We start from the raw sequence: 8,699 nt of genomic DNA, 5'->3' as shown, positions 1-8,699 counted from the left end.
ACACACGCGAGACAGATAAACCGATGGCGCCATCTTCAACAAGACGAAAATTTCCGTTTAACAATACTGAGTGTCGCGACGGCTGCTGCTTACTGTGGCTACCGGTTCTCCTCTCACTGACGCTGGGACTGCAGAAAGCCGTCGCAGGCCCACGAGTGCGCTCCCGTCATTTTCTCGCGTCGACGCCGAGTTCGTGAGTACACAGACGTGCTTGGAAGCGTTGGACAGAGCCAACATTCATTTCTCTCTTTTTTAAGAATCGCAATTCAGTCATTCGAGTGCGGAAAAAGCAATGGTGCAGCGTTTCTTTTCTTAAGATCTCGCAGCTACTTGCAAGTATGTCGACCACTTAAGACGACAGTAAACTAGCGTCAGCGGTGCGTCAGTGGGAAGTCGGTGAAGTCGCCATTGGAGCCACAAGCCAGTAATTACGTCATGCGAATCACTCGCACGCAACGCAGCTGTACGATAGCTCAGTCGGTAGAGCGTTTGATTTTCAACCAAAGGGTGTTGGGTTCAAGGCCATGTCTAGGCGAAAATTAATACAATTTCGTAACGGCTAATGTGCTGGCAATGGAAACACTACAGAAAAGAGTTAGGCCACGCAGCTTTCTGCCATTGGATTGCTTCTAAAGTTGGACTTTCACTTGTCGGAAGACGCTATTGCCACCGGCAGTCGTGGCCGAGTGGTTAAGGCGTCTGACTTGAAATCAGATTCCCTCTGGGAGCGTAGGTTCGAGTCCTGCCGACTGCGAAAATTTTCTCGCTCTCAGAAGATGGACGTTCAGCTGCATCCTAGCAGTTGCGTCTCTACTAAACACGTGGGTCTCCAGCAATGTGCAGTGTTCTTTGGCGCAGCGCTACAGTCGCTCCCAGAAGCCACAGCTCATCTCCTCGTCTCACTGCCGTCCACCAAGTGTCAGTGCAAGTGTCGCCTCTCTGGGCAGTGCAGATGTGTCCATTTTAGCTTGCAGACGGTGACGTGTAGCAATTTATGAGCTAACGCAAGTCAAATGTTTTAGCGTGTGTATCTGCTAGATACTGCCTCTCACATGGTAGAGAGGCTCACTCCTTCTTGTGTCTCGTTCTCTGCACACGAGTTGCACGTGGCATCGATATAGCAAAGGTTTTCTAGAGAAAGCGAAGTCAATATTACATGAATCGAGTCGACATGTTTGCTTCTTACGATGATGGAATCAGAAGAAATGTGTGTGGTACTTCACTGCATCTGCTGCTCGCCTTTCAGCGTCCCTATGTCTTATCAGACGAAGATGACTGTGAAATTGGCGGCGATTCAGAGGTTAACGAAGACGCGCAAATATGCGGACTTAGGTGTGAGCCGAAATAGCTCAGTTGGGAGAGCGTTAGACTGAAGATCTAAAGGTCCCTGGTTCGATCCCGGGTTTCGGCAAGCGTATGTTTTGAAGCTGATGCCAATGGAATTGCTCCGAGTCTGTGATGATGTAGGTACAGCCGAGAACAAAAATGACTCTATCCTGTAACTGTTCAGGTTGTCTAGTGCTTGCCGTAAGAGGAACACAGTAGGCAACTCCCTGAGAAGTAAGAAAATACGAAAAGTCCTACCGACTGCGTTCCTTTTTTTGTGTCAGGAGGTGAAGAACGTCTCCAACGGAACCGTGAAATGAGCGAAAACGTGGGAAGCATTGCATTCGAAATGCTTGTGAAATTTCCAATTACTCAGTGAGTGTCGACAAAACACGTAAATCCTCTACTCCAACGTATGAGACCTAACGACTGCTGCGGTTTGTTTTTGCATCGGGTGTCAGCATTCTTCGATAGTCTGCTACAAGCTTAGCGCGACACGTTTGTAGACAGCATTCAGGCGACGTTTAATTAGTAACAGCTCCATGCAGCGATAGCACAGCTGTGAAGGACATGAGTCAATGTACAGCTGTGCATCGTGGGATGTTCTGTACTGTCGTGTGAGCCCGGATAGCTCAGTCGGTAGAGCATTAGGCTTTTTAACCTAAGGGTCCAGGGTTCAAGTCCCTGTTCGAGCGGATATTTTAATACTTTGGTAGCGATTCCTCTGGTAGCGGTGGAAACACTACGGAAAAGAATGCAGCTACGCCGTTTTCTGATGCCACATAGCTTTAAACCGTAGAAGTTGCATGTGTCGGAGAACCTCGACCTACGGGCAGTCGTGGCGGGGTGGTTAAGGCGTCTGACTCGAAATCAGATTCCCTCTGGGAGCGTAGGTTCGAATCCTACCGGCTGCGTGCGATTTTGCGTAAAGAGGAGCAAATATTTTCACACACGTGAACGCGGTTGCAAACCGATGGCGCCATCTTCAACAAGACGAAAATTTCCGTTTAACAATACTGAGTGTCGCGACGGCTGCTGCTTACTGTGGCTACCGGTTCTCCTCTCACTGACGCTGGGACTGCAGAAAGCCGTCGCAGGCCCACGAGTGCGCTCCCGTCATTTTCTCGCGTCGACGCCGAGTTCGTGAGTACACAGACGTGCTTGGAAGCGTTGGACAGAGCCAACATTCATTTCTCTCTTTTTTAAGAATCGCAATTCAGTCATTCGAGTGCGGAAAAAGCAATGGTGCAGCGTTTCTTTTCTTAAGATCTCGCAGCTACTTGCAAGTATGTCGACCACTTAAGACGACAGAAAACTAGCGTCAGCGGTGCGTCAGTGGGAAGTCGGTGAAGTCGCCATTGGAGCCACAAGCCAGTAATTACGTCATGCGAATCACTCGCACGCAACGCAGCTGTACGATAGCTCAGTCGGTAGAGCGTTTGATTTTCAACCAAAGGGTGTTGGGTTCAAGGCCATGTCTAGGCGAAAATTAATACAATTTCGTAACGGCTAATGTGCTGGCAATGGAAACACTACAGAAAAGAGTTAGGCCACGCAGCTTTCTGCCATTGGATTGCTTCTAAAGTTGGACTTTCACTTGTCGGAAGACGCTATTGCCACCGGCAGTCGTGGCCGAGTGGTTAAGGCGTCTGACTTGAAATCAGATTCCCTCTGGGAGCGTAGGTTCGAGTCCTGCCGACTGCGAAAATTTTCTCGCTCTCAGAAGATGGACGTTCAGCTGCATCCTAGCAGTTGCGTCTCTACTAAACACGTGGGTCTCCAGCAATGTGCAGTGTTCTTTGGCGCAGCGCTACAGTCGCTCCCAGAAGCCACAGCTCATCTCCTCGTCTCACTGCCGTCCACCAAGTGTCAGTGCAAGTGTCGCCTCTCTGGGCAGTGCAGATGTGTCCATTTTAGCTTGCAGACGGTGACGTGTAGCAATTTATGAGCTAACGCAAGTCAAATGTTTTAGCGTGTGTATCTGCTAGATACTGCCTCTCACATGGTAGAGAGGCTCACTCCTTCTTGTGTCTCGTTCTCTGCACACGAGTTGCACGTGGCATCGATATAGCAAAGGTTTTCTAGAGAAAGCGAAGTCAATATTACATGAATCGAGTCGACATGTTTGCTTCTTACGATGATGGAATCAGAAGAAATGTGTGTGGTACTTCACTGCATCTGCTGCTCGCCTTTCAGCGTCCCTATGTCTTATCAGACGAAGATGACTGTGAAATTGGCGGCGATTCAGAGGTTAACGAAGACGCGCAAATATGCGGACTTAGGTGTGAGCCGAAATAGCTCAGTTGGGAGAGCGTTAGACTGAAGATCTAAAGGTCCCTGGTTCGATCCCGGGTTTCGGCAAGCGTATGTTTTGAAGCTGATGCCAATGGAATTGCTCCGAGTCTGTGATGATGTAGGTACAGCCGAGAACAAAAATGACTCTATCCTGTAACTGTTCAGGTTGTCTAGTGCTTGCCGTAAGAGGAACACAGTAGGCAACTCCCTGAGAAGTAAGAAAATACGAAAAGTCCTACCGACTGCGTTCCTTTTTTTGTGTCAGGAGGTGAAGAACGTCTCCAACGGAACCGTGAAATGAGCGAAAACGTGGGAAGCATTGCATTCGAAATGCTTGTGAAATTTCCAATTACTCAGTGAGTGTCGACAAAACACGTAAATCCTCTACTCCAACGTATGAGACCTAACGACTGCTGCGGTTTGTTTTTGCATCGGGTGTCAGCATTCTTCGATAGTCTGCTACAAGCTTAGCGCGACACGTTTGTAGACAGCATTCAGGCGACGTTTAATTAGTAACAGCTCCATGCAGCGATAGCACAGCTGTGAAGGACATGAGTCAATGTACAGCTGTGCATCGTGGGATGTTCTGTACTGTCGTGTGAGCCCGGATAGCTCAGTCGGTAGAGCATTAGGCTTTTTAACCTAAGGGTCCAGGGTTCAAGTCCCTGTTCGAGCGGATATTTTAATACTTTGGTAGCGATTCCTCTGGTAGCGGTGGAAACACTACGGAAAAGAATGCAGCTACGCCGTTTTCTGATGCCACATAGCTTTAAACCGTAGAAGTTGCATGTGTCGGAGAACCTCGACCTACGGGCAGTCGTGGCGGGGTGGTTAAGGCGTCTGACTCGAAATCAGATTCCCTCTGGGAGCGTAGGTTCGAATCCTACCGGCTGCGTGCGATTTTGCGTAAAGAGGAGCAAATATTTTCACACACGTGAACGCGGTTGCAAACCGATGGCGCCATCTTCAACAAGACGAAAATTTCCGTTTAACAATACTGAGTGTCGCGACGGCTGCTGCTTACTGTGGCTACCGGTTCTCCTCTCACTGACGCTGGGACTGCAGAAAGCCGTCGCAGGCCCACGAGTGCGCTCCCGTCATTTTCTCGCGTCGACGCCGAGTTCGTGAGTACACAGACGTGCTTGGAAGCGTTGGACAGAGCCAACATTCATTTCTCTCTTTTTTAAGAATCGCAATTCAGTCATTCGAGTGCGGAAAAAGCAATGGTGCAGCGTTTCTTTTCTTAAGATCTCGCAGCTACTTGCAAGTATGTCGACCACTTAAGACGACAGAAAACTAGCGTCAGCGGTGCGTCAGTGGGAAGTCGGTGAAGTCGCCATTGGAGCCACAAGCCAGTAATTACGTCATGCGAATCACTCGCACGCAACGCAGCTGTACGATAGCTCAGTCGGTAGAGCGTTTGATTTTCAACCAAAGGGTGTTGGGTTCAAGGCCATGTCTAGGCGAAAATTAATACAATTTCGTAACGGCTAATGTGCTGGCAATGGAAACACTACAGAAAAGAGTTAGGCCACGCAGCTTTCTGCCATTGGATTGCTTCTAAAGTTGGACTTTCACTTGTCGGAAGACGCTATTGCCACCGGCAGTCGTGGCCGAGTGGTTAAGGCGTCTGACTTGAAATCAGATTCCCTCTGGGAGCGTAGGTTCGAGTCCTGCCGACTGCGAAAATTTTCTCGCTCTCAGAAGATGGACGTTCAGCTGCATCCTAGCAGTTGCGTCTCTACTAAACACGTGGGTCTCCAGCAATGTGCAGTGTTCTTTGGCGCAGCGCTACAGTCGCTCCCAGAAGCCACAGCTCATCTCCTCGTCTCACTGCCGTCCACCAAGTGTCAGTGCAAGTGTCGCCTCTCTGGGCAGTGCAGATGTGTCCATTTTAGCTTGCAGACGGTGACGTGTAGCAATTTATGAGCTAACGCAAGTCAAATGTTTTAGCGTGTGTATCTGCTAGATACTGCCTCTCACATGGTAGAGAGGCTCACTCCTTCTTGTGTCTCGTTCTCTGCACACGAGTTGCACGTGGCATCGATATAGCAAAGGTTTTCTAGAGAAAGCGAAGTCAATATTACATGAATCGAGTCGACATGTTTGCTTCTTACGATGATGGAATCAGAAGAAATGTGTGTGGTACTTCACTGCATCTGCTGCTCGCCTTTCAGCGTCCCTATGTCTTATCAGACGAAGATGACTGTGAAATTGGCGGCGATTCAGAGGTTAACGAAGACGCGCAAATATGCGGACTTAGGTGTGAGCCGAAATAGCTCAGTTGGGAGAGCGTTAGACTGAAGATCTAAAGGTCCCTGGTTCGATCCCGGGTTTCGGCAAGCGTATGTTTTGAAGCTGATGCCAATGGAATTGCTCCGAGTCTGTGATGATGTAGGTACAGCCGAGAACAAAAATGACTCTATCCTGTAACTGTTCAGGTTGTCTAGTGCTTGCCGTAAGAGGAACACAGTAGGCAACTCCCTGAGAAGTAAGAAAATACGAAAAGTCCTACCGACTGCGTTCCTTTTTTTGTGTCAGGAGGTGAAGAACGTCTCCAACGGAACCGTGAAATGAGCGAAAACGTGGGAAGCATTGCATTCGAAATGCTTGTGAAATTTCCAATTACTCAGTGAGTGTCGACAAAACACGTAAATCCTCTACTCCAACGTATGAGACCTAACGACTGCTGCGGTTTGTTTTTGCATCGGGTGTCAGCATTCTTCGATAGTCTGCTACAAGCTTAGCGCGACACGTTTGTAGACAGCATTCAGGCGACGTTTAATTAGTAACAGCTCCATGCAGCGATAGCACAGCTGTGAAGGACATGAGTCAATGTACAGCTGTGCATCGTGGGATGTTCTGTACTGTCGTGTGAGCCCGGATAGCTCAGTCGGTAGAGCATTAGGCTTTTTAACCTAAGGGTCCAGGGTTCAAGTCCCTGTTCGAGCGGATATTTTAATACTTTGGTAGCGATTCCTCTGGTAGCGGTGGAAACACTACGGAAAAGAATGCAGCTACGCCGTTTTCTGATGCCACATAGCTTTAAACCGTAGAAGTTGCATGTGTCGGAGAACCTCGACCTACGGGCAGTCGTGGCGGGGTGGTTAAGGCGTCTGACTCGAAATCAGATTCCCTCTGGGAGCGTAGGTTCGAATCCTACCGGCTGCGTGCGATTTTGCGTAAAGAGGAGCAAATATTTTCACACACGTGAACGCGGTTGCAAACCGATGGCGCCATCTTCAACAAGACGAAAATTTCCGTTTAACAATACTGAGTGTCGCGACGGCTGCTGCTTACTGTGGCTACCGGTTCTCCTCTCACTGACGCTGGGACTGCAGAAAGCCGTCGCAGGCCCACGAGTGCGCTCCCGTCATTTTCTCGCGTCGACGCCGAGTTCGTGAGTACACAGACGTGCTTGGAAGCGTTGGACAGAGCCAACATTCATTTCTCTCTTTTTTAAGAATCGCAATTCAGTCATTCGAGTGCGGAAAAAGCAATGGTGCAGCGTTTCTTTTCTTAAGATCTCGCAGCTACTTGCAAGTATGTCGACCACTTAAGACGACAGAAAACTAGCGTCAGCGGTGCGTCAGTGGGAAGTCGGTGAAGTCGCCATTGGAGCCACAAGCCAGTAATTACGTCATGCGAATCACTCGCACGCAACGCAGCTGTACGATAGCTCAGTCGGTAGAGCGTTTGATTTTCAACCAAAGGGTGTTGGGTTCAAGGCCATGTCTAGGCGAAAATTAATACAATTTCGTAACGGCTAATGTGCTGGCAATGGAAACACTACAGAAAAGAGTTAGGCCACGCAGCTTTCTGCCATTGGATTGCTTCTAAAGTTGGACTTTCACTTGTCGGAAGACGCTATTGCCACCGGCAGTCGTGGCCGAGTGGTTAAGGCGTCTGACTTGAAATCAGATTCCCTCTGGGAGCGTAGGTTCGAGTCCTGCCGACTGCGAAAATTTTCTCGCTCTCAGAAGATGGACGTTCAGCTGCATCCTAGCAGTTGCGTCTCTACTAAACACGTGGGTCTCCAGCAATGTGCAGTGTTCTTTGGCGCAGCGCTACAGTCGCTCCCAGAAGCCACAGCTCATCTCCTCGTCTCACTGCCGTCCACCAAGTGTCAGTGCAAGTGTCGCCTCTCTGGGCAGTGCAGATGTGTCCATTTTAGCTTGCAGACGGTGACGTGTAGCAATTTATGAGCTAACGCAAGTCAAATGTTTTAGCGTGTGTATCTGCTAGATACTGCCTCTCACATGGTAGAGAGGCTCACTCCTTCTTGTGTCTCGTTCTCTGCACACGAGTTGCACGTGGCATCGATATAGCAAAGGTTTTCTAGAGAAAGCGAAGTCAATATTACATGAATCGAGTCGACATGTTTGCTTCTTACGATGATGGAATCAGAAGAAATGTGTGTGGTACTTCACTGCATCTGCTGCTCGCCTTTCAGCGTCCCTATGTCTTATCAGACGAAGATGACTGTGAAATTGGCGGCGATTCAGAGGTTAACGAAGACGCGCAAATATGCGGACTTAGGTGTGAGCCGAAATAGCTCAGTTGGGAGAGCGTTAGACTGAAGATCTAAAGGTCCCTGGTTCGATCCCGGGTTTCGGCAAGCGTATGTTTTGAAGCTGATGCCAATGGAATTGCTCCGAGTCTGTGATGATGTAGGTACAGCCGAGAACAAAAATGACTCTATCCTGTAACTGTTCAGGTTGTCTAGTGCTTGCCGTAAGAGGAACACAGTAGGCAACTCCCTGAGAAGTAAGAAAATACGAAAAGTCCTACCGACTGCGTTCCTTTTTTTGTGTCAGGAGGTGAAGAACGTCTCCAACGGAACCGTGAAATGAGCGAAAACGTGGGAAGCATTGCATTCGAAATGCTTGTGAAATTTCCAATTACTCAGTGAGTGTCGACAAAACACGTAAATCCTCTACTCCAACGTATGAGACCTAACGACTGCTGCGGTTTGTTTTTGCATCGGGTGTCAGCATTCTTCGATAGTCTGCTACAAGCTTAGCGCGACACGTTTGTAGACAGCATTCAGGCGACGTTTAATTAGTAACAGCTCCATG

At 48.9% G+C, this 8,699-nt stretch overlaps 11 non-coding genes across 11 annotated transcripts; all 11 read left to right on the top strand.

Moving 5' to 3' along the window:
* The first annotated feature begins 672 nt into the window (after positions 1 to 672).
* Trnas-uga (transfer RNA serine (anticodon UGA)) lies at positions 673 to 754 on the top strand. Its single transcript has one exon. It is a non-coding gene; the product is annotated as a tRNA-Ser (tRNA).
* A 584-nt stretch (positions 755 to 1,338) lies between these two features.
* Positions 1,339 to 1,411, top strand: Trnaf-gaa (transfer RNA phenylalanine (anticodon GAA)). Its single transcript has one exon. It is a non-coding gene; the product is annotated as a tRNA-Phe (tRNA).
* Positions 1,412 to 2,158: 747 nt separating this feature from the next.
* Trnas-cga (transfer RNA serine (anticodon CGA)) lies at positions 2,159 to 2,240 on the top strand. The gene has a single exon. It is a non-coding gene; the product is annotated as a tRNA-Ser (tRNA).
* Positions 2,241 to 2,948: 708 nt separating this feature from the next.
* Trnas-uga (transfer RNA serine (anticodon UGA)) lies at positions 2,949 to 3,030 on the top strand. The gene has a single exon. It is a non-coding gene; the product is annotated as a tRNA-Ser (tRNA).
* Positions 3,031 to 3,614: 584 nt separating this feature from the next.
* Positions 3,615 to 3,687, top strand: Trnaf-gaa (transfer RNA phenylalanine (anticodon GAA)). The gene has a single exon. It is a non-coding gene; the product is annotated as a tRNA-Phe (tRNA).
* A 747-nt stretch (positions 3,688 to 4,434) lies between these two features.
* On the top strand, positions 4,435 to 4,516 carry Trnas-cga (transfer RNA serine (anticodon CGA)). Its single transcript has one exon. It is a non-coding gene; the product is annotated as a tRNA-Ser (tRNA).
* A 708-nt stretch (positions 4,517 to 5,224) lies between these two features.
* Trnas-uga (transfer RNA serine (anticodon UGA)) lies at positions 5,225 to 5,306 on the top strand. Its single transcript has one exon. It is a non-coding gene; the product is annotated as a tRNA-Ser (tRNA).
* A 584-nt stretch (positions 5,307 to 5,890) lies between these two features.
* Trnaf-gaa (transfer RNA phenylalanine (anticodon GAA)) lies at positions 5,891 to 5,963 on the top strand. The gene has a single exon. It is a non-coding gene; the product is annotated as a tRNA-Phe (tRNA).
* A 747-nt stretch (positions 5,964 to 6,710) lies between these two features.
* On the top strand, positions 6,711 to 6,792 carry Trnas-cga (transfer RNA serine (anticodon CGA)). The gene has a single exon. It is a non-coding gene; the product is annotated as a tRNA-Ser (tRNA).
* A 708-nt stretch (positions 6,793 to 7,500) lies between these two features.
* On the top strand, positions 7,501 to 7,582 carry Trnas-uga (transfer RNA serine (anticodon UGA)). The gene has a single exon. It is a non-coding gene; the product is annotated as a tRNA-Ser (tRNA).
* Positions 7,583 to 8,166: 584 nt separating this feature from the next.
* On the top strand, positions 8,167 to 8,239 carry Trnaf-gaa (transfer RNA phenylalanine (anticodon GAA)). Its single transcript has one exon. It is a non-coding gene; the product is annotated as a tRNA-Phe (tRNA).
* Positions 8,240 to 8,699: the final 460 nt, after the last annotated feature.

This window comes from Schistocerca gregaria, unplaced genomic scaffold (assembly GCF_023897955.1).
Source record: "Schistocerca gregaria isolate iqSchGreg1 unplaced genomic scaffold, iqSchGreg1.2 ptg000337l, whole genome shotgun sequence".
In the NCBI taxonomy this organism is placed as follows: Eukaryota; Metazoa; Arthropoda; class Insecta; order Orthoptera; family Acrididae; genus Schistocerca; species Schistocerca gregaria.
This window is presented reverse-complemented; position numbering and strand designations above follow the sequence as displayed.